We start from the raw sequence: 22,765 nt of genomic DNA, 5'->3' as shown, positions 1-22,765 counted from the left end.
AGGGCCTGGTAATGGACTGGGGGGTACCCATGCCGTTTGTCTCACTGATTTTCATCCATATTGCCAGGAGTCAGGACCCGACATTACATTAAACCCGCAAGCAGTTTTAAATGAGATTTTTTCCTTTAAAAATGACATTTGGTGCAGGGACTGTTCTAAACACGGGAAACACGTGTCACTTTACAGGCATACTATAGACACCCCTCAGGTACGATATTTAAAGGAATATTTCACTTTTTTTTTTTTTACTTTAAGCATCATTAAAATCACTGCTCCCGAAAAAACGGCCGTTTTTAAAAGTTTTTTTTGCATTGATACATGTCCCCTGGGGTAGGACCCGGGTCCCCAAACCCTTTTTAGGACAATACCATGCAAATTAGCCTTTAAAATGAGCACTTTTGATTTCGAACGTTCGAGTCCCATAAACGTCAATGGGGTTCTAACGTTCGTGCGAACTTTCGGTCCGTTCGCAGGTTCTGGTGCGAACCGAACCGGGGGGTGTTCGGCTCATCCCTAGTAGGCAGTTACAATAAAAAAAAATACAAAGTAAAATTAACAAGGGACACCAACATAGTTGTATCTTTGATCTTAAAAAGTACAGGATAATGGTTTTGTGGTAACTTGCCCAAAAAAAAAAAAAGCATAATAATATTATTCTTGAGATCACTAGAAAAAAAAAGCCTTTGAAAATTTGTTTGCAAAAACTTCATCAGTATCACCAGCAAAGCAGCTTCATTATTATCCCATTAAAGAAGAAGAGAATTGTGCGCTGCATTTCCAGATTTAATAATTTGCCACGTCACGCGAATGTTAATTCTCCGTTACAAACATTAGTTTACAAGACCGACCGCTTCCGGCTCGTCCTTGCTTCTGAGCATGCGTGTTTGTACTTTGGACTTTTGTCCGACGGACTTGTGTACACACGCTCGGAAAATCCGACAACACACATTTGTCCGTGGACATTTGGTGTTTACAAGTTAAAATCCATATTTTTTGCTAGAAAATTACTTAGAACCCCCAAACATTTTATATATTTTTTTAGCAGAGACCCTAGACCCTCGTGGAATGGCGACGAACTACGGTACCTAAAAATCTCCATAGGCAACGCTTTAATTTTTTTTTTTACGGTTACCAGGTTAGAGTTACAGAGGAGGTCTAGTGCTAGAATTATTGCTCTCGCTCTGACGATCGCAGCAATACCTCCCATGTATGATTCGAACACCGTTTACATATGCGGGCGCAACTTCCGTATGCGTTTTCTTTGCTGCATGAGCTCGCGGGAACGGGACGCTTTAAAAATTTTTTTTTTCTTATTTATTTATTTTATTTATTTTTATATCATTAATTATTGCTGTCACAAGTAATGTAAACATCCCTTGTGACAGTAATAGGTGGTGACAGGTACTCTTTATGGAGGGATCGGGGGTCTAAAAGACCTACAATCCCTCCTTTGTACTTCAAAGTATTCAGATCGCCAAAAACGGCGATTCTGAATACTGTATATTTTTTTAAATCCGGTGCCATTGGCAGCCGAGTAAACAGGAAGTGACGTTGTGACGTCGCTTCCGTGTTTTCATTCAGGAGACTGGATTGAAGGCACCGGAAGTGGCGGATAGAGGATCGGGTCTCCCGGTGGGACGTGAGGCCTGGTCAGAGCAGCGGGAGGTGGCAGTGGGAAGGGGGACGTCCCCTCCCGCTCCTCCGGGATAACAATCGAGCGGCTTTTAGCCGCATCGGTTGTTATCCCTGGAATGCCGATCGCACGCTCTAAAAAACGGTACGGGGATGATGCCTGCAACGGCGGGCATCATCCCGGTATAACCCCCGAAAGCTGAGGCCGCATATCTGCGTACGCTCGGCAGGAATGGGTTAATACTTGGTGTTTTTGGTCACTTTCAAAATCCCATTTCCCAAGGGGGTCTGTGTTTTTCACCCCAGCACCCCTTTCCATTACATACATTCAGTGCTAAAGGTGCCGGATCTGCGCTCCCCGCGTTCCCGCTGCAAAAAAAGCCTTGCCTATTAGCAAGTATGTAGACATAGAACGCAGATCGCATAAATCGCAGATCGCCGCCATTACTAGTAAAAACAAAATAATAATAATAAAAATGCTATAAATCTATCCCCTATTTTGTAGACGCTATAACTTTTGCGCAAACCAATCAATATACGCTTATTGCGATTTTTTTTTACCAAAAATATGTAGAAGAATACATATCGGCCTAAACTGAGGAAAAAAATAGTTTTTTTTATATATTTTTGGGGGATATTTATTATAACAAAAAAGTAAAAAATAATGCATTTTTTTTCAAAATTGTCGCTCTTTTTTTGTTTATAGCGCAAAAAATAAAAACCACAGAGGCGATCAAATACCACCAAAAGAAAGCTCTATTTGTGGGAAAAAAAGGACGTCAATTTTGTTTGGGTGCAACGTCCAGGGCCGTCTTTACCGCAGGGCAAAAGGGGCAGCTGCCCAGGGCCCGGTCATTGTTGGGGGCCCAAAGCAGCTGCCCCTAGAGACCGCGCTGCCCATACTCTCAAAATGTCAGAAAGCTCCCAAAAATCAAAGCCGCGGTTGGGACAGCACATCGCAGGTCACTGTACTGGGGATTGCTGTCCACTGTCCGCACAGACTGGAATCTCTGCCCCATGTACCCCCGCTGTTTTGCGGGCACTCTCCTGAACGAAGGGACATCCCTAAGATGGAGCCTCCTGTTGGATGTAGGACGGGGGGGCGGGGATGTGCCCGATCTATGAGATCACGCCCGCTGGGAGGAGTGTGGTGTGATAGCGCGCTGAGGAGATAAGCCGTGTCCTGAGCTAGTGTGTCTGGACTGTGGAGATAAACTCATCTGCAGGCAACCCTATGCTAAGTCTGCTGAATTACTCCAGCTTAGCATAGAAGTGCTGCATGTTTGCTGACAAATGGGAAGATGGCATATTTTTCATGTAGCGCTAGGAGAAATGATGGGTTTATTACAGGTTGTCACTGCCTCCAGGTTTTTACTGCCCCCTAGCTAGTGTATGCCCTCCGGACCCCGTGTGTTTCCTCCCAGCCCCCATACTGTGCCCTCCCCACCCCTGTACTGTGCCCTCTTGACCTCTGTACTGTGCCCACCTGATGTCCGTACTGTGCCCTCCTTACCTCTGTACTGTGCCCTCCTTACCTCTGTACTGTGCCCTTCTGACCCCCATAATGTGCTTTTCTGCCCCCCGTACTGTTCCCTTTCAACCCCCGTACTGTGCTCTCCTGACCTCTGTACTGTGCCCACCTGATGCCCGTACTGTGCCCTCCTTACCTCTGTACTGTGCCCTCCTTACCTCTGTACTGTGCCCTTCTGACCCCTGTACTGTGCCTTTCTGCCCCCCGTACTGTTCCCTCTCAACCCCAATACTGTGCTCTCCTGACCTCTTTACTGTTCCCTCCTGATGCCCCTACTGTACCCTCCTGACACCCATACTGTACCCTCCCAATGCCCATACTGTGCCCACCCAGCCCCTGGTGTGTGCCCTGCCAGCCCCTGTACTGTGCCTTCCTGACGCCCATACTGTGCCCTCCCATCTCCACACTTTTACCTCCTGGCCCCCCTGTACTTTGCCCTCACTCCCTGCACTGTGTCCTTAACTCTCCTGACCCCTTTTACTGTACAATGCTGACCCCCTTGTACTGTTCCCTCTAGACCCCCTGTATTCTGCCCTTGTGACGCTCAGTTGTTTGCCCTGGTGTCTCCCAGTCCTCTGCCCTGCTAAACCCTGAAAACTGCCCTTTGCTCTAGTAAACTCCATACACTGCTCTACATCCCACTGACATCTGTACACTGTCTTGTTGCTGTCCTCTGCCCTACTGACTGCCTATCCTCTGTCCTGTCATCTCCTGTCCTCCACCCTACTTTTCTCTGTACACTGCCCTACATACTACTGACCTCTGTACACTGCCCTACATACTACTGACCTCTGTACAGTGCCCTACATACTACTGACCTCTGTACTCTGCCCTACATACTACTAACCTCTGTACAGTGTCCTACCTACTACTGACATGTGTACACTGCCCTGCATCCCAAGGCTAGGTTCACACTTGAGTGGGTTTGAGGCCCACATCTGCCGGGTACGACAGCCCATTTATTTGTATGGAGAGCTGTGCCTGCATTTTCCATGCGATTTCCCTTCGGTTCCTGTACCCACACACTCGCAACGTGTTTAGTGCTCTGACTGTGGGTGGTTGCTGATGTGGGAATAGCTGCAATTTCTGTAATTTATAATATATATATATATATATATATATATATATATATATATATACCGTATATTATATACATATATATATGTATATAACAGACACAATATATATATATATATTTTAATATACATATATATATATATATAGTGTCTGTTATATACACACACACATATATATATATATATATATACATATATATATATATATATATACATATATATATATATATATATGTATATTAAAATATATATATATATATATATATATTGTGTCTGTTGACGTGTTTTTGGTGCGTAAGTATGGCACTTATTGTTTCTCTGCTGGCATGTGTTGTAAATAAATGGATGCTAAAAGGATAAAAAATGGCTAAAAGGCTGAAACTTTCAGCAACCAATCAGTGAGCGGTAATAATGTTCAGTAACCTCTAGCAACCAATGTGTGAGCAGTATTAATGTGCAGTAACCTCTAGTAACCGAATCAGTGAACAGTAAAGATGTGCAGCAACCAATTAGTGAGCCTGGACCAGTTTTTTGGATGGAGAGCAAAATTGCATGGGGGGGGCCCAAGAAAATGTTTGCCCAGGGTCCTATCAATAATAAAGACGGCCCTGGCAACGTCGCACGACCGCGCAATTGTCAGATAAAGCGACGCAGTGCCGAATCGCAAAAAGTGCTCTGGTCAGGAGGGGGGTAAATTCTTCTGGGGCTGAAGTGGTTAAGGACCACCCTATAGCAGATGTACTGCCGCTCTGTGCAAAATCTTATCTATTGATGCGATTCTGCACTTCAGCTGGCGGGCCGCTTCACAGAAACCAATCTGCAGGTGCCGGGCACTGGATGTCTGCCGGCACCCGCCGATCGTTAGAGAACAGAGCTCTGCCTAAGCAAACAAAGTAGAGCTGTGTTCTGGCAGGGGGAAAGTAATGGATTTTGTGTCCCTGCAAAGGACACAAAAAGGAATAAAATCCATCACTTGCCCTAGTAAAAGCAGCACACAGTTTACACAAAATCACTGGTTAGGCACACAGTTAACCCTTTGATCGCCCCCTAACTTCATACCAGACCCTTATCCGAGCATTCATGCTCGGATAAGAGTCTGGTATGGGTTTTGGGAAAACCCCCACGCCATTTTTTTTTTACTTTGGCACGGGGTCGTTCCTAAAATCCATAAATGTCATTTTTGCTTTGGTAATGTTAAAAACATGGGGAAGATGCGCCTTCTTTATAGGCAGACTAAGGGGACCAAGCAGGCATGATATTTAAAGCGGAGCGCCGCCGAAAAAATTTTTTTTAAAAGTCAGCAGCTACAAATACTGCAGCTGCTGACTTTTAAAACATGGACACTTACCTATCCAGGGCGCCCGCGATGTCGGCACCCGAGGCCGAAGCGTCTCTCCGTCCTCGGGTGCTGCCGCCTCCATCTTCGGTAAGGGAATCAGGAAGTGAAGCCGTGCGGCTTCACTTCCCGGTTCCCTACTGCGCATGTGCGAGTCGCGCCGCGCAATACGAATGCTCCCTGCTGCCTCTGGGACCCGTGTGTTTCCCAGCAGGCAGCGGGGAGGGAGCAGGAAGTGGCGTAAATAACCGCAGATTCTGCGGCTATCTACGCCGGAAGTGGGTACAGATACCTGTAATATACAGGTATCTGCACCCCCCTCCTCCCTGAAAGGTGCCAACTGTGTCACCGGAGGGGGGGGAGGAACCTGATGAGTGGAAGTTCCACTTTTGGGTGGAACTCCACTTTAAAGGAATATTTCATTTTTATTGTTTCACTTTAAGCATTATTAAAATCACTGCTCCCGAAAAAACGGCTGTTTAAAAAAAAAAAAAAATTGCATTGATCCATGTCCCCTGGGGCAGGACCCGGGTCCCCAAACACTTTTTATGGCAATAACTTGCATATAAGCCTTTAAAATTAACCCTTTTGATTTTTCACGTTCGTGTCCCATAGACTTTAACAGTGTTCGCGTGTTTGAACAAATTTTTTGTCTGTTTGCATGTTCTGGTGTGAACCCAATCAGTGTTCGGCTCATCCCTTTTCGTTATGTTAGAATGGTTTGTTTCGTATATTCAGATTAGTTTTGTAAATTTTTTAAATTAGAATTTCGTAAGATGGCTATATTCATTCTATTCTATTCTATCATATTCTGTTTACAAAAGTTTTATTTGAAAGTTTGAACATACATTTTCAATGCAAGGAAGTTTCATAGAACAATATAATGTGGTATACGGATAATACAGTAAAAGAATGATAACAATCATATAAGTGTAATGAAAGAGGAGATAATAACATATAATTAAGTAGGTCAATCTAGAGATTATTTAAATCGTGAGAATAATTATATCCTGAGATTTGGAAGTGACGTTGTTGCTATCTGCTAATAAATCAACTGAGGATGTATTATGCGAGAGAAATTTTATGGTAATATTCAATAATTCCATTTCTCATTGAAAATATATATAATATCTTGAAGGGTGTGGTCAGAGCATTTCCATCCTGGATAAGACCTGCGTCCATGGTAGGTTGTTGGTTCTCCAATTGAATGCTATCATCCATTGGATCGAACTGATCAATGAATGTAGCAGTCTATTACATGGTACTCGTATGTTTGGTACATTAGCATATAAAAAGGCATGCTTGTGGGCGAGAGGAACTTTTTGTTTGGATGATTCTTCAATTCTGGCTGTAGCGGTTTGCCAAATTGGTTTAAGGTGTTCTCAGCTCCAAAAGATGTGCAAGAAGGTGCCAAGTTCTGAGCAGCCCCTGAAGCAGTCAGGGGAGGTTTCAGGGTAGAAGGAGTGTATTCTGGAGGGAGTCGTATACCATCTAGAAAACAGTTTAATTGGGGATTCCCTAAATGAGATTGCTCTGTTACTCTTACGGAGATTGTCTATCATGATATTTCACAAATCCGTTGTAAAAGAGCAATCCAATTCAGTCTCCCAGTGTATCATCGGTGCTGATTTTTCTCATAGTGAGGGAATTCAAGTATCTATAGAGTTGTAAAATTAGGCCTCTATCCCTCGAGGATTTTATGCATATTTCTTCAAAGAATGTGTTTGGAGTGTGGATATATAATGAGTAGTGTTGTGAAAAGAATCGTTTGATTTGGGTGTAATGGGTGAGTTCTGAGTGGGGTAAATTGTATTTGCCGTATTTTTCGGACCATAAGACGCACTTTTTCCCCCCAAAAAACATGGGGGAAAATGTCTCTGCGTCTTATGATCCGAATGTACATCAGGCACCGCCCCCCGCCAATGCCGGCACCGCCCCCCCCGGCGCTTCCAGCAGCGCCCCCCCCCCTGCCAACGCCACGTTAATACCAGAAGAGAGTCAGGAGAGCAGAGGAAAGACATCCCAAGCCCCCGCAAGCGCCGGGCGATCTCCCGGCTTGTCGAGATAGAAGACAGAGCAGCCCAAGAGATGGCAATGGTAAGGTTGCAATAATGGCATAGGTCAGGCTGCAATAATGGCACAGATCGGGCTGCAATAATGGTATAGGTCAGGCTGCAATAATGGCACAGGTCAGGCTGCAATAATGGCACAGGTCGGGCTGCAATAATTGGCACAGGTTGGGCTGCAATAATTGGCACAGGTCGGGCTGCAATAATTGGCACAGGTCGGGCTGCAATAATTGGCACAGGTCAGGCTGCAATAATGGCACAGGTCAGGCTGCAATAATGGCACAGGTCAGGCTGCAATAATGGCACAGGTTGGGCTGCAATAGTTGGCACAGGTCGGGCTGCAATAATTGGCACAGGTCAAGCTGCAATAATTGGCAATGGTCAGGCTGCATTTTATTGGCACTGGTAAGTCTGCGTTTCTTCGGCACAGGTCAGGCTGCATTTCATGGGCACTGGTAAATATTTTAGTACACCATTTGGTTCAGAATATTTTTTTTCTTGTTTTCCTCTAAAATCTAGGTGCGTCTTATGGTCAGGTGTGTCTTATGGAGCGAAAAATACGGTAGTCTGAAGAGTGGTAAAGGAAGGGAATTCTGATTTAATGATGAATGATCTCAATGTAGTTAGGTTATTTTTAATCCAGATTGTGAATATGTTATTGTTGTTATATGCTTGCATAAACCTAGCATGAGGCTAGAGGTGGAACATTTGAAGATAATTTATTGGGATCCCTGATCTTTAGCCATAATAGGAGAATTTGGGCAACTATTGTATTGGATTTATTTAATGTGCGATGGGAGTATAGATTGGATCATAAGATGCCCTGTAGGTGTAGTGGGGAGATTGAGATTGATTCAAATATTTTCCAGGGAATGTTATGGATAGGGGGAAACGTTTGGGATAGTTGTGTGAGTCTGGCAGCAAGAAAATAGTGCCATAGGTTGGAAGACCTAGTCCTCCATTCATTTGTGGTCTGTGCATAAGAGAGTAGCTATATCTAGGTTTTTGTTTGCCCAGATAAATTTATTAATTTCTCTTTGGAGGGATTCTATTCTAGTTTTGGGGATGTTGATTGGGAGGGCTCTAAAGTAGTATAGAAGTTTGGGAATGGTTGACATTTTAATGGCACAAATTCTTCCAAGGAAGGAAATGTGGTAATAGGACCATTTTTTTAAGTAAGGAGCTAATGTGGGAAAAGAGTGGGGGGTAATTATCTTTGTAGAGTGTTTTAAATGAGGGTGTGATATGTATATCGAGGGATCTGAAAGATTGGGAACACCATGTGAATGGGAAGTTTTGTTGTAGCAGAGATTGCGTGTTTTGAGGGAGATTGATAGGTAGGGCTGAACATTTATTAATAATACCCAGGCCTGAAAGATTGTGGAATGTTTTGAGTTTGGTGAGAAGGTTGGGTATGGATATGAGTGGGTCTGATAAGACTAGGAGAGCATCATCTGCGTATTAGGCATGTGCAATTCGTTTCGTTCCGAATTCGTTTTTTAACTAATTTCGACAAATTCGTTAATTCGGGAATATCCGAATTAACGAAAACTTGTTTAACGAATTTTTTCCGAATATTTGTAAATTCGATAAAATTGGACATTCGTAAATTCGGGCATTCGTACATTCGTACATTAGTAAATTAGTGAATTAGTAAATTTGTAAATTCGAAAATTCGGAAATCTGAAATAATAGTTAACTAATAATAACTTAACTATTAGTAATTACTAGTAACTTTTAAATTATAGGTATTGTAATTTCCTTTAAAATTTGGCTGTTAGTGAACGTAACACATACAAATTTATCCGAAGTTATGAATGATCCGAAAAAATGGAATGGAACGTAATTAATTAATAATAATAAATAACAATAATAATAATAACAACGTTTTATTATTATTATTTATTATTAATTTGTTCCGTTCCATTTGTTTAGATGCAGCATTCGTTTTGGATAATTCGTAACTTCTGATAAATTCGTATTTGTTACGTTCACTGACAGTCAAATTTGAAAGGAAATTACAATACCTATAATTTAATAGTTAGTTACTATTTCAGATTTTTGAATTTTTGGGTTTTTGGATTTTCAAACTTCGAATTTACAAATTTCCGAATTTTCTTATTTACAAATGTATGATTTTAAGAATTTATGAATGTACGAATTTACAAATGAACAAATGTAAAAATGTACGAATGTACGAATGTACGAATGAACGAATGTACGAATGAATGAATGTTCGAATTTACGAATGTACGAACGAACGCATTTACGAATGAACGAATTTACGAATCGCGATCATAACGAATGACCCGAAAAACAAAACAAAAAAAAAATAAACTAATGAAACGAAAATGAACGAATCTTTTGGCTGTGCACATGTCTACTGCGTATAGGCTTAATTTAAATTCATTAGGCCCTTTAGTGTAATCTTTTATATTACTATTGCTTCTCAATGCAAGTACCAGGGGTTCAATTGCTAATGCAAATAAAGTGGGGATAAGGGACAACCTTGTCTGGTTCCTCTGCTTAAGGGGAAGAAATCCGAGTTGTTACCGGGGATTTTAATTCTAGTTTGTATGGAATGGTAAAGGGCGTTGAAGCCGTGTAGAAATTTGTTGGAAATACCATATTTAGGGAGTAGATGACTGAGGTAGGACCAGTTTAGGCTACCAAATGTGAATGTCTAAGCTGAGAAGACAAACCGGGCGTGAGTGAAGATTGGCATCTTGAATGATGTTTGTGACTAGTCTAATGTTATCTACTATTTGTCGGCCTGGGATGAAGCCGGTTTGATCTGTATGAATTAGATTAGTAATCATAGTAATCACTGCCACAAGTCTGTCAACTAACATTCTGCCAAAGATTTTGAGGTCGTTATTTAGTACTGAGATGGTGCGAAAGTTTTGTGGGAGGGTGTGGACTTTGAGTGGTTTTGGAATTAAAGCGAGATTGGCCAAAAACATTTCTTCAGGGAAGTGGTTACCTTGAAGGATGTGGTTAAATGATTTGGTAAGTTTAGGTGCTGAAAGGGGTGCAAAGTTTTTGTAGTAGGATGAAGTAAAACCATCAGGGCCTGGGGCAGTGGATGCTTTAAGAGTTTTAATTATGTTTATTTCTTCTAAATCATTGCAAGGATCATTCAAGGAGTTAATTTGCTCATTGTTAAGGTTTGGAAGTTGGAGGTTATTAAGCCAATTAAAAGATGAGGTTTGATTTTAAGGGTTGCGGATCAGAAAGGAGGTTTTTGTAAAAGGATGTGAATATTTCAAGAACGTCTTGGGGATGGCTAACCAGATTGCCTTTTTGGTCTCGTAATTTGTAGATATGGGGTGGTTTATGTTCTTGATTGAGCTTTCTTGCAAACATGGTAGATGTAGAGTTTCCCTGTAGTAGAAATTTAGCCTTAGATAATCTGAGAGCTGATAGAATTGAATCTTAAGCTTGGCATTAAGATTGTATTTGATGATTCAGTTCTTGGAAGAGTGAATAATTTAGTTTTTTGTATAGATGGTCTAGGTCCTTCGTAAGGCATTTAATTTCAGTGAGTCTGTCTTTGTTCTTGGCTGCTGCTATACTGATTAGGTGGCCTCTGAAAACGGCTTTGTGTGCTGACCAAAGTGAGGTAGGGAGTATATCATCTGTTGAGTTTTCAGTGAAGTAATTTTCTATATGAGTAGATATTTTTTGGATATTGGAGGGGTCTGTTAGAAGGGAATCGTTTAGGCTCCAGTTGAATGGAGTTGGAGCTAAACCTACATGGGATGTGTCAAAGGAGACCATGTTGTGATCTGACCATGGGGCATGGGTGAATATGCGCTTTGGATGAGTTAGCAAGCAATATTGGTGTGCAAACAATATAGTCCAACCGGGCATAGCAGTTGTGTGGGTGGGAATAATGGGTGTAAGCTTTAATGCCTATGTTATGGGCGCTCCATGAATCAATTAGTTGAACTATGCTGAGAGAACGGTTAATGGATTTAGAGAAGGCCTTAGAAGAAGGGACTATTCTACTTCTATTGAGAGCGGGGTGTGCCGTCATATTGAAGTCTCCTCCTAGTATCATATGTGGAGAGCTGTAGCGGTCTAGGATATAAAAAAAAATCTTTAAAAAAAATGTATTATTATTTTATATATTATAAATCATCCTAAGTAGGAATCATCGACATCTTATTCCACTTACTGTATTCATTGCAATGTGTTTCCATTTCAAATTCATTCTTGAATTTGAATTCATTTTCAAATTAGAATTTATATTTTAATCTGCATAATTCATTTTGTTATAGTTTATTTTGGATTCGTTGAAATTTGTTACTATTATGATTCTGAAATTCGGATACATTAAAATCTTCTGAATAACGATTCGTAACAAAAGGAATTGCACACGTCTAATGTTTTTCCTCTTTGACAACATTGCCAGCGGCTTCCTGGGCTGCCGCTCCGTCCTTCCGCACAGACAGGCTGTGTACCGTCCTGGCCTCCCCGCCAGACTGCGTCGTGTTTGGAGGCATCCCCGGGGAATCACTGACTGTTCCCTTCCCCCTCTTCTATCAGGAATCACATCTGTCTGTTCTATATACCGCTCCTAAATGTAAGTTGATACTTTGTTCTTATATTGGTGAATAAATGATTTTACTTAGTGGCGCTCCTCTCTCTCTTTTTTACCTGGATGGATCTGAGTTTGACTTCTCTCAACAAGAAGAGCTGCCTTTCGTGAATCTGGCCACACAAATTCTTACAAGAAAAGAAAAGTTTTATTCAGGTGTTTTGTTTTACCTATGACTTATCCTCCAGGGATCCTCTCCTGCTTTATAGACTGTTTCCTGGCTCCTGTCCAAGACTTCCAACACCGTCCTGATTACACCGTGATTGATCCAGCTTTTAGACTTTATAATTTCATTAACTTTTATAGTCATTTGCCTTATAGCCTCTGAGCGCCAGTTTATTTGTTCTAATATTTAGGCTACTTTCACACTGAGGCGTCATCTATTTTAGCGGCGCTTTACCGTCGTTTTAGCGGCACTATTCGGCCGCTAGTGGGGCACTTTTTACCCCCCGCTAGCGGGCCAAAAAATGGTTAAAACCGCACTGCAGCTGCGCTTTGCCAGCGGTTTGGCTCGGTATTGGTTCCGATACCGATACTAGTATCAGTATCGGGACAACCCTAATAATAATAATAGTTAATAATTTTAATAAAGCAAAAAGATATATTGCATATGAGAACCTTCAAAGAAATAATAGGAATACACAATGCTAACCAATAACATTGTAATAAATAAATAGGATTTTAATATACTTATCATGTTTTATATTATACGAATAGTAATAATAATAAAACAATAATAATAATAATAATAATAATAATAATAAATCAAAATGATATATTGTATATGAAAAGCTTCAAAAATGAGAACCTTAAGCCCGGGTATCACACTCTTGCGAACACAGACATGACATATGATTCGCACCCGCATTGCTGTGCTGATCACATGCGATGTCTATGCGATGTGAGTTCAGCCATACAGATTGTATGGCCAAAAACTCAAATTGGATTCACACAAAAAAGGTGCAGGGACTTTTTCTTTTCCCGCATTGGAATCGGATCGCATGGGTGTTCGCACCTATGCGATCTGATTTCTGTCCGAATCCACAGTTTGCACTGCGATCTGTGAACTGATCTGGGGGTGTCATTAGCACTGTATTGACACCCGCAGGCGTTCACAGAAGGCGGTGTGAACTGCCTGCGGGAGAGATGCGATGCGGGAACCGGCGCTGGAATCGCACTGGTTCCCGCATCACTATAGTGTGAACCCAGGCTGACAGAAATAATAGGACTAGACAATGCTAACCAATAACATTGTAATAATATGAAACAAAAAAAGGGGGGGGGGGTTTGGGACTTTAAATGAGGTGTGTGGGATGATCACACATCTCCATCCCTATCTGTATGCAAGAAAAAGAGGGTTTGGGACTTTAAATGAGGGATCTGGCATGGCTAAAAGATGAGTCAATGTAACAAGACATGTTTTATTCATTAAAAAACATTACATGGCAATATGAGTACATACATAGTAAATTACATGACATGTCATGTTTTTTATTGAATAAAACATGTCTTGTTACATTGACTCATCTTTTAGCCATGCCAGATCCCTCATTTAAAGTCCCAAACCCTCTTTTTCTTGAACATTGTAATAATAGAATATATATATATATATATATATATATATATATATATATATATATATTATACTACATGATAAATACTGTATATTAAAACCTTATGTCTTTTAAATATTAACTTATTGTTTGAACATTAAATAACAAGATATTTACTATTAAATGGTGCAATTATACAGCTTATATATATTATATATAAAAAAAAAAATAATATATATATATATATATATATATATATATATATATATATATATATACACACACACACACTTATATAAAAAAAAATTGTATCTCTCTCGCTCTCTATATATCTAACTGTATAACTGCACCATTTAAAAGTAAATATCTTGTTATATAATGTTCAAATAATAAATTATTATTTTAAAAGATAGGATTTTAATATACGGTATTTATCATGTAGTATAATATAATAGTAAATAAAAATAATAAAAAATCAAAATGATATATTGCATAAGGAAATTCTAAGATCAACAGAATCTTATTACACATTGGGGTTGATTTACTAAATGCAAATAGATGTGCACTTTGCAAGTGCAGTTGCTCCAGAGCTTAGTAAATGAGGTGAAGGTTCACTTTGCAAAGATTATCCAATCACATGCAAGGAAAAATTAAAAAAAAAAAAACAGCATTTTTGCTTGCACATGATTGGATGATGGAAGTCAGCAGAGCTCTCCCTCATTCATTAAGCTCTGCAGCAACTGCACTTGCAAAAAAGTTCACAACCTATTTGCCTTTACTAAATCCACCCCATTGGTCTTCCTAGTCTGCAAAGCAAAAAAAAAGAAAAAACAAAACTATTCAGGCAATGACATTATTGTAGTCAGAATTATTAATTTGTATTTTTTTTTTTTGGATTCATATGTATCCGGCTTACCTGTGAATAATGTACCTTGGAGCCGTAGCAGAAAGGATCCCGCTGTGAAATGACAACTGGAAAATCGATGAAGTGAAGAGAAAGTCTGAGTGAGAATTTATAGAGGAAGGAAGGAGAAGAAACCAACCTGACAATGAGATGCGGAGTAACGAGAGGCTTCAAACAGGATGGGCGGCATTTAGATTTAAGTCAATGTAATAACAGATGTCATAAGGGACAGGTGTTTATAAGGAAGAAGATATTGTAATACTTAGGAATGTGCAAGTCAAAGTACAAATGATATACGTGTGCATTGCAGAGGGTGAGGGCATGGAAAAATACTTACTAAATCTTATCTAAATCTAAAAACAAAAATGTGATAGATTTCAGATTACCAGTCCTCAGGTGCAATGGCTACATTATTATTATTATTATTATTTTTTTTTTTCTGTCTTTTTTTCCACATGATGATCTTAGCTATATACCTCCTGTCCTAGGGTGACAACATTGACTCACTGGGGTTCATTTACTTAAAGCAAATAGACTGTGCACTTTGCAAAGTGCAGTTGCTCCAGAGCTTAGTAAATGAGCAGAAGCTCTGCTGACTTCCATCATCCAATTAGGGTTGCCACCTTTTCTTCAAGTCAAACCCACTTTAGCGGCGCACAGCAATCTTTTTTTTTTATAGTATAAACTATACATATATTTTGCAATGACCGTATTTATCGGCGTAAAAACACGCACTTTTTTCCCCTTAAAATCAGGGCAAAATCGTGGGTGCGTGTTATACGCCGATCCCCGCTGACTGTGAGCGGAGCAGAGCGAGCGAGTGCTGACGTACACAAAGCCGAGTGTACTCGCCTAGGCTCGGCTCCGCTCACAGTCACGCCCAATCCCGCCATTGTTATGTCCATCATAGGGGCGGGACTGGGCGGGACTGCGAGAGGAGCCAAGCCTAGCCGAGTACACTCGGCTTTGTGTATGTCAGCGGCGCTCGCTACACTCCTCTCACAATCAGCGGAGATCGGCGCCAATTTTAAATAGCCTGCAATGAGGCTGGGCAAGGCTGCAATGACACAAGTCTGCAATCATGACACAAGGCTGCAATGACACAAGGCTGCAATCATGACACAAGGCTGCAATCATGACACAAGGCAGCAATCATGACACAAGGCTGCAATGACACAAAGCTGCAATTACACAAAGCTGCAATCATGACACAAGGAGGCAATGACACAAGACTGCAATGACACAAGGCTGCAATGACACAAGGCTGCAATCATGACACAAGGCTGCAATCATGACAAAAGTCTGCAATCATGACACAAGTCTGCAATCATGACACAAGGCTGCAATCATGACACAAGTCTGCAATCATGACACAAGGAGGCAATGACACAAGTCTGCAATCATGACACAAGGAGGCAATGACACAAAGCTGCAATCATGACACAAGGCTGCAATGACACAAGGCTGCAATCATGACACAAGGCTGCAATGACACAAGGCTGCAATCATGACACAAGGCTGCAATCATGACACAAGGCTGCAATCATGACACAAGGCTGCAATCATGACACAAGGCTGCAATCATGACACAAGGCTGCAATGACACAAGGCTACAATCATGACACAAGGCTGCAATCATGACACAAGGCTGCAATGACACAAAGCTGCAATCATGACACAAGGAGGCAATGACACAAGGCTGCAATGACACAAGGCTGCAATCATGACACAAGGCAGCAATGACACAAGGGTGCAATCATGACACAAGGCTGCAATCATGACACAAGGCTGCAATCATGACACAAGGCTGCAATGACACAAAGCTGCAATCATGACACAAGGAGGCAATGACACAAGGCTGCAATGACACAAGGCTGCAATCATGACACAAGGCAGCAATGACACAAGGGTGCAATCATGACACAAGGCTGCAATCATGACACAAGGCAGCAATCATGACACAAGGCTGCAATCATGACACAAGGCAGCAATCATGACACAAGGCTGCAATGACACAAAGCTGCAATTACACAAAGCTGCAATCATGACACAAGGAGGCAATGACACAAGACTGCAATGACACAAGGCTGCAATCATGACACAAGGCTGCAATCATGACAAAAGTCTGCAATCATGACACAAGTCTGCAATCATGACACAAGGCTGCAATCATGACACAAGTCTGCAATCATGACACAAGGAGGCAATGACACAAGTCTGCAATCATGACACAAGGAGGCAATGACACAAGGCTGCAATCATGACACAAGGCTGCAATGACACAAGGCTGCAATCATGACACAAGGCTGCAATGACACAAGGCTACAATCATGACACAAGGCTGCAATGACACAAGGCTGCAATCATGACACAAGGCTGCAATCATGACACAAGGCTGCAATCATGACACAAGGCTGCAATGACACAAGGCTACAATCATGACACAAGGCTGCAATCATGACACAAGGCTGCAATGACACAAAGCTGCAATCATGACACAAGGCAGCAATGACACAAGGGTGCAATCATGACACAAGGCTGCAATCATGACACAAGGAGGCAATGACACAAGGCTGCAATGACACAAGGCTGCAATCATGACACAAGGCTGCAATCATGACACAAGGCTGCAATGACACTGGACAAGGCTGCAATGACACTGGACAAGGCTGCAATGATGAACAAGGCTGTAGATGGACACTGATAAGGCTGCATTGATGGGCATTTAAATGTAAGGTTTTATTTCCTTAAACTTCCCTCCTAAAAGTTTTTTTCCATAAAATTCCCTCCTAAACTTGGGGTGCGTGTTATCCGCTGATAAATACGGTAAATAACATTTCTAATCAAATGAAGTTAATCACAAGAGTCCCCCTTTACATCAGAGTCCACAGAGTTCCTCTTTTACATAAGTTCAGGTTATGCCCCGTACACACGGTCGGATTTTCCGATGGAAAATGTCCGATCGGAGCGTGTTGTCGGAAATTCCGACCGTGTGTGGGCTCCATCGGACTTTTTCCATCGGATTTTCCGACGCACAAAGTTTGAGAGCAGGAGATAAAATTTTCCGACAACAAAATCCGTTGTCGGAAATTCCGATCGTGTGTACACAAATCCGACGCACAAAGTGCAACGCATGCTCAGAATAAATAAAGGGATGAAAGCTATTGGCTACCGCCCCGTTTATAGTCCCGACGTACGTGTTTTACGTCACCGCGTTCAGAACGATCAGATTTTCCGACAACGTTGTTTGACCGTGTGTATGCAAGGCAAGTTTGAGCCAACATCCGTCGGAAAAAATCCTAGGATTTTGTTGTCGGAATGTCCGATCAATGTCCGACCGTGTGGATGGGGCATTACACTGTAAGGGGGGGGGGGGGGGACTCTGCAGACTCTGATGTAAGGGAGAACTCCAGGAACCCTGATTTAAGGTGGAATTCCACCCCAAAAAAAAAATGTCATTAACCCCCCCTGGCGGTATTCCTGAGTGTGGCTCGGGGTAGATTTTCAGTACCAAAAGCGGTATACCCCGAGCCAGACTCGGGATCGCATTGCAGGATCCTTGTAGAGGTTACTTACCTTGTCCCCTGGATCCTGCGATGTCTCCCCGCTGTGATCTGCGAGCCGCCGTGTCTCGCTCGATTCACAGTGCCGAGCTCCGTTCCCTGCGAGGGTTGCGACGCACGGGGATGGAGTTCGGCGCCAAATTCAAAAAGTAAAAAACACATACAATAATGTAATCTGTAAGATTACAGTGTACTGTATCAAATAATTACACATCCCCTTTGTCCCTAGTGGTCTGTCCAGTGTCCTGCATGCAGTTTTATATTATAAATAGTGTTCTTTCTGCCAGGAAACTGGAGATTGTCCATAGCAACCAAAAAGTGTCCGTTTACGTCAAAAGTGCTTTTAGACCAGCTAGAAAACAGCGATAATAAATTAGAAACACTCGCAGAATTGAGCGATAGTGATTTGTGGGGAGATCCGTCATCAAACACTGAAAAGTAATGACAGCGACAATTCTGCGACTGAGCAAATTTCAGTGTTTTTGATTTGATTACATTATTGAATCATTTTTATTATTATTATATTATTATTTGTTATAATTATTTATAGTTATGTATTATATTATAATTTTTTATTTCATTTTTCAAACTTTATCATACCCGGGATGTCTACTAGACTCTTGTTTGGACAGATTTAAGTGAGTTATTCCTAAGAATTACAGGCCTACAATATAAAACGCCAAATTTCCGTGCAAAATAATTGTACCGCTTTCAGCATCAAAAATCTGAAATAATTATACCGCCAGGTAGGTTAACGTGCATGAAATAAATAAAAAAAAAAAACATTTGGAGAAAATTTTTTTTTTTTACTTACCTTGTTATGCCTGTTGCTATGTGGTCCCTCGAAATCTGCCTCCTTCAGCGCCTGGGCTCCTGACGTCACTTCCCTCGGTGCAGAAAGGGAGATCACCCCTCCCTCTAGGCAATCATCTGGGACACGTCACAGGTCCCAGATAATTGCGCAGCCAGTTGCGGTTCGTGCATGTGCAGTGGGTGCCCGGCTGTGAAGCCACAGCCGGGCGCCCACATTTACAATGCCGGCGCCGCCGAGCAGAGGGGGAGATGAGCGGGGCTTCGATCCCCCGCATCGCTGGACCCTGGTACAGGTAAGTGTCCGATTATTAAAAGTCAGCAACTGCAGTATTTGTAGCTGCTGACTTTTAATTTTTTTTTTTTTTTTTTTTAAGCGGAACTCCGCTTTAAGGGGGAACAGTGAGAACTCTGATGTACGGAGAGGACTCTGATGTAAGGGGGAACACTGTGGCCACTGGAATAAAGGGGAACTCTGATGTAAGGGGTACTCTGAGAACCCGGATTTACCTTAGTGTACTTACTCAGAGGCAGGAGAGAGAAGGGGGAGACTTCAGTCACAGAGAGGGATGGATGGTGAGCTCACTCACCCCTTGGGAGTCAGTACCTCTCATCCAGATGTATCTGAGGCTGCTGGACTTCAAATTCCTGGCCCCCATTTTCCCTTTCTGAAGCACAGCGCCAGGGATTGAAGTGTGGGCAGACAAAGAGGGGTAGGGGCGGAAGGAAGAGGAGCATATCAACCCCACTCTCCTCTCCCGTCTGTGTGTGGGGGGGGGGGGGTAATTGTTAGTGCTGGCTTTGCGCATTGTGAAAGAGAGTGCAACAGAAACTCTCGGCTTACACAACTGCAGCCAGAAACCCTGCTGGGAAGCCATAGTCTGGTCTGAATAATGTGTCCGGGTTGCAGGTGGTCTGAAACCCGGACGCATGATTCCAAACCCGAACTGTCCAGGTGAATCCTGGACAGGTGGCAACCCTACAACCAACCCAGGGCCAGGTTAACGTAGGGGCTATTGGAGCTGCAGCTCCAGGCCCCTACCTTAATATAGGCCCAGCAGGGTTGGACTGACCATTTGGGCACTGTCATTGCCCTACTCATGCCGTCCACTGACAAACCCAGCCCCAAATGCATTTTGAAAAAATAAAGATAAAAAATGAAATTGTAAAAAAATAAATAAAAATTTAAAATAAAAATATTTAAATATTAAAAATATTTTTAAAAAAACTGCCCCCCCCAAAAAAAAAAGCATTGTGGAAAAAAAACAAATAAAAAGTTAAATTGTAAAAAAATAAATAAAATAAAATAAAAACATAAATAACAATGTAAACAATAAAAGATTGCAACAATTAAAAAAATATTTTTTTTAAAAAGTATCAAGAAAATGTGGGCTCACTCTCACGGGTTCTCTTGCACATACAGTGTGAATGAGCAGTTTGTTTAAAATACGTAATTTGTTTTAACAATAAATGGTTTGCGTTTAATTTCATTTATTAGGAATAAAAACGGCCCTCCGAAATCCTCAGCACCAGGCCCATGATGCTCTTAATCCGGCCCTGATCCAATCACATGCAAGCAAAAATTATGGGGGTTTTTTCCCTGCTTGTGATTGGGTAATCTTTGCAAAGTGGAGCTTTACCTCATTTACTAAGCTCTGGAACAACTGTACTTTCCAAAGTGCTCAGTCTAGTTGCCTTTAATAAATCAACCACATTGTACAGTATTTTTGAAACAGCAGTGTTGTCCCCCTATGGTTGTTCTCCTGATTTGGATTACAAATGCCTCCCCCTCTCCTCTTCTGCATTACATGGGGGGGGGGGGGGTGTTGGATTGTAGTTCTCAGAAAATTGTTTGGAAAGCTGATATCATTGTTTTAGATTACATTTCAGTCCACTGGAAGTTACCAAAGACACTACATTTCTGACAGGATCATCGCGTATTTTAAAATATAACAAAAGACAAAACTTTTTTTTTTAGTTTTGGACAGAGTGGAGAGGGATTAGAACCCCTGTCAGTTTTTATTTCTTTCTGTATCCCGTTAAGGAGATATACTCTCTCTATTTGTCCTGTTTACCATTATCATTGAAAGTGAAAATAAAATCCCAAATTTTGGCACCTGATCCGTACACATATAACTAATAGTTAATATTTATAGGTGGTATAGATTTCTCAAATACATCCAAAAGAAATTGATGTATTACTTTCCACCTTTATTTTAGGTTTTGTGTACCTGATTATTAATATTTGAAAATTTCATGTTAAATATTTATATAAATTCTATTGTATAACAATGAGCTTACTTTATATAGACTTGTAAACGTACTTAAAGTGGGGTTCCACCGAAAAAAAACAAAAATACCTGAAAAATTCTAAAAAAACAAAAAAACATTTGGATATTTTTTTTTTTTTTTTTACTTACCTCTAAATGCATGTTGCCAGGGGGTCCCTCGTAGTCTGCCTCTTCCTTTGTCTGGGCTGGTGACATCACTTCCCCCTCCGCACAGGAAGGGCTCGGCTCTGCTCCCTCCCTCCTGTCAATCATCTGGGACCCATTACAGGTCCCAGGTGATTGTGCGGCCAATCACGGCGCGCGGCACCGCTCGCGCATGCGCAGTGGGTGCCAGGCTGTGAAGCCACAGCCCGGCGCCCACAGTTGAAATGCCGGCGCCGACGAGCAGAGGCGGGGGGACGAGCGGGGCTTCTATCCCCCGCATCGCTGGACCCAGGGACAGGTAAGTGTCCAATTAAAAGTCAGCAGCTGCAGTATTTGTAGCTGCTGACTTTTAATTTTTTTTTTTTTTTTTAATGGACCCCATGGGTGGAACTCCACTTTAATACATCTTTTTATTACTGTATGTTCAATAAACTTTTTTGACTAGGAAAATCCCAAATTTTGGGTTGTCCTTTAAAAAGTAACAGCATGGAAATCTTCCAATGGGGACACAAGTTCTCAAGGAATGCCCTTCATTTTCAGGGATTTCCTCTCACTGCCTGTTTGGTTATGGGACAGGAATTGAGGTGAAATCTCCGCAATGGGACACGGATGGCGAAAAAAAAACTGACAGGGGTTATAATACTCCTTTACTCTATCCAAAATGGGGAAAAAAATAGTTTTGCCTATAGTTCTACTTTAAGTCTTAGTACAAACAAATGGCCAGTACATTTAAGTACTAGCAGAACATGTACTTGAAAATGAAGACTAATGTAGCTACCACAAGGGAGGACTGACATGACTGACAAAGTGAAATATATTACCTTTTGGGTTTAGATTAAGGCCCCTTTCACACATGCAGGCCGTTTGTCCTTTTTTCATCCATCTGTTGAGAGATGAAAAATAGACACCAATGCATCTCTATGGAAAAACAGATGTAAATGGATGATCAACCACATTGTACAGTATTTTTGAAACAGCAGTGTTGTCCCCCTATGGTTGTTCTCCTGATTTGTTTCAAAAAACAGATGTAAACTGATGTAAATGGACGATCATCCATTTACATCAGTTTACATCTGTTTTTTGAAACAAATCAAAGCCCTATTTTTGTTCCATTAAAAAAAATGGAACAGACAAAAAAATTAAAGTAAACTGATAAACGGTCAATTTTTGCATACGTCTTGCATTGGAAGTGGATGTAAAAAACAGAAGCAAAATCTGCTGAGAAACTGATAAGCAGCTGATGAGAAACTGAT

The 22,765-nt window shown here is 41.4% G+C and overlaps 1 protein-coding gene across 2 annotated transcripts in view; it reads right to left on the bottom strand.

Annotated features, from left to right (window-relative positions):
* The window catches only part of LOC141107441 (carbohydrate sulfotransferase 6-like), a 44,187-nt gene extending 28,591 nt beyond the window's left edge, over nt 1–15,596 (bottom strand). The window contains exon 1 of one of the 2 annotated variants that reach the window (XR_012235908.1): nt 14,717–15,596. The gene's annotated coding sequence lies outside the window, so the exon portion shown is untranslated. The remainder of the gene's footprint in view (nt 1–14,716) is intronic. The other variant, XM_073598161.1, reaches the window with a different exon arrangement.
* Nucleotides 15,597–22,765: the final 7,169 nt, after the last annotated feature.

This window comes from Aquarana catesbeiana, linkage group LG09, assembly GCF_042186555.1.
Source record: "Aquarana catesbeiana isolate 2022-GZ linkage group LG09, ASM4218655v1, whole genome shotgun sequence".
In the NCBI taxonomy this organism is placed as follows: Eukaryota; Metazoa; Chordata; class Amphibia; order Anura; family Ranidae; genus Aquarana; species Aquarana catesbeiana.
This window is presented reverse-complemented; position numbering and strand designations above follow the sequence as displayed.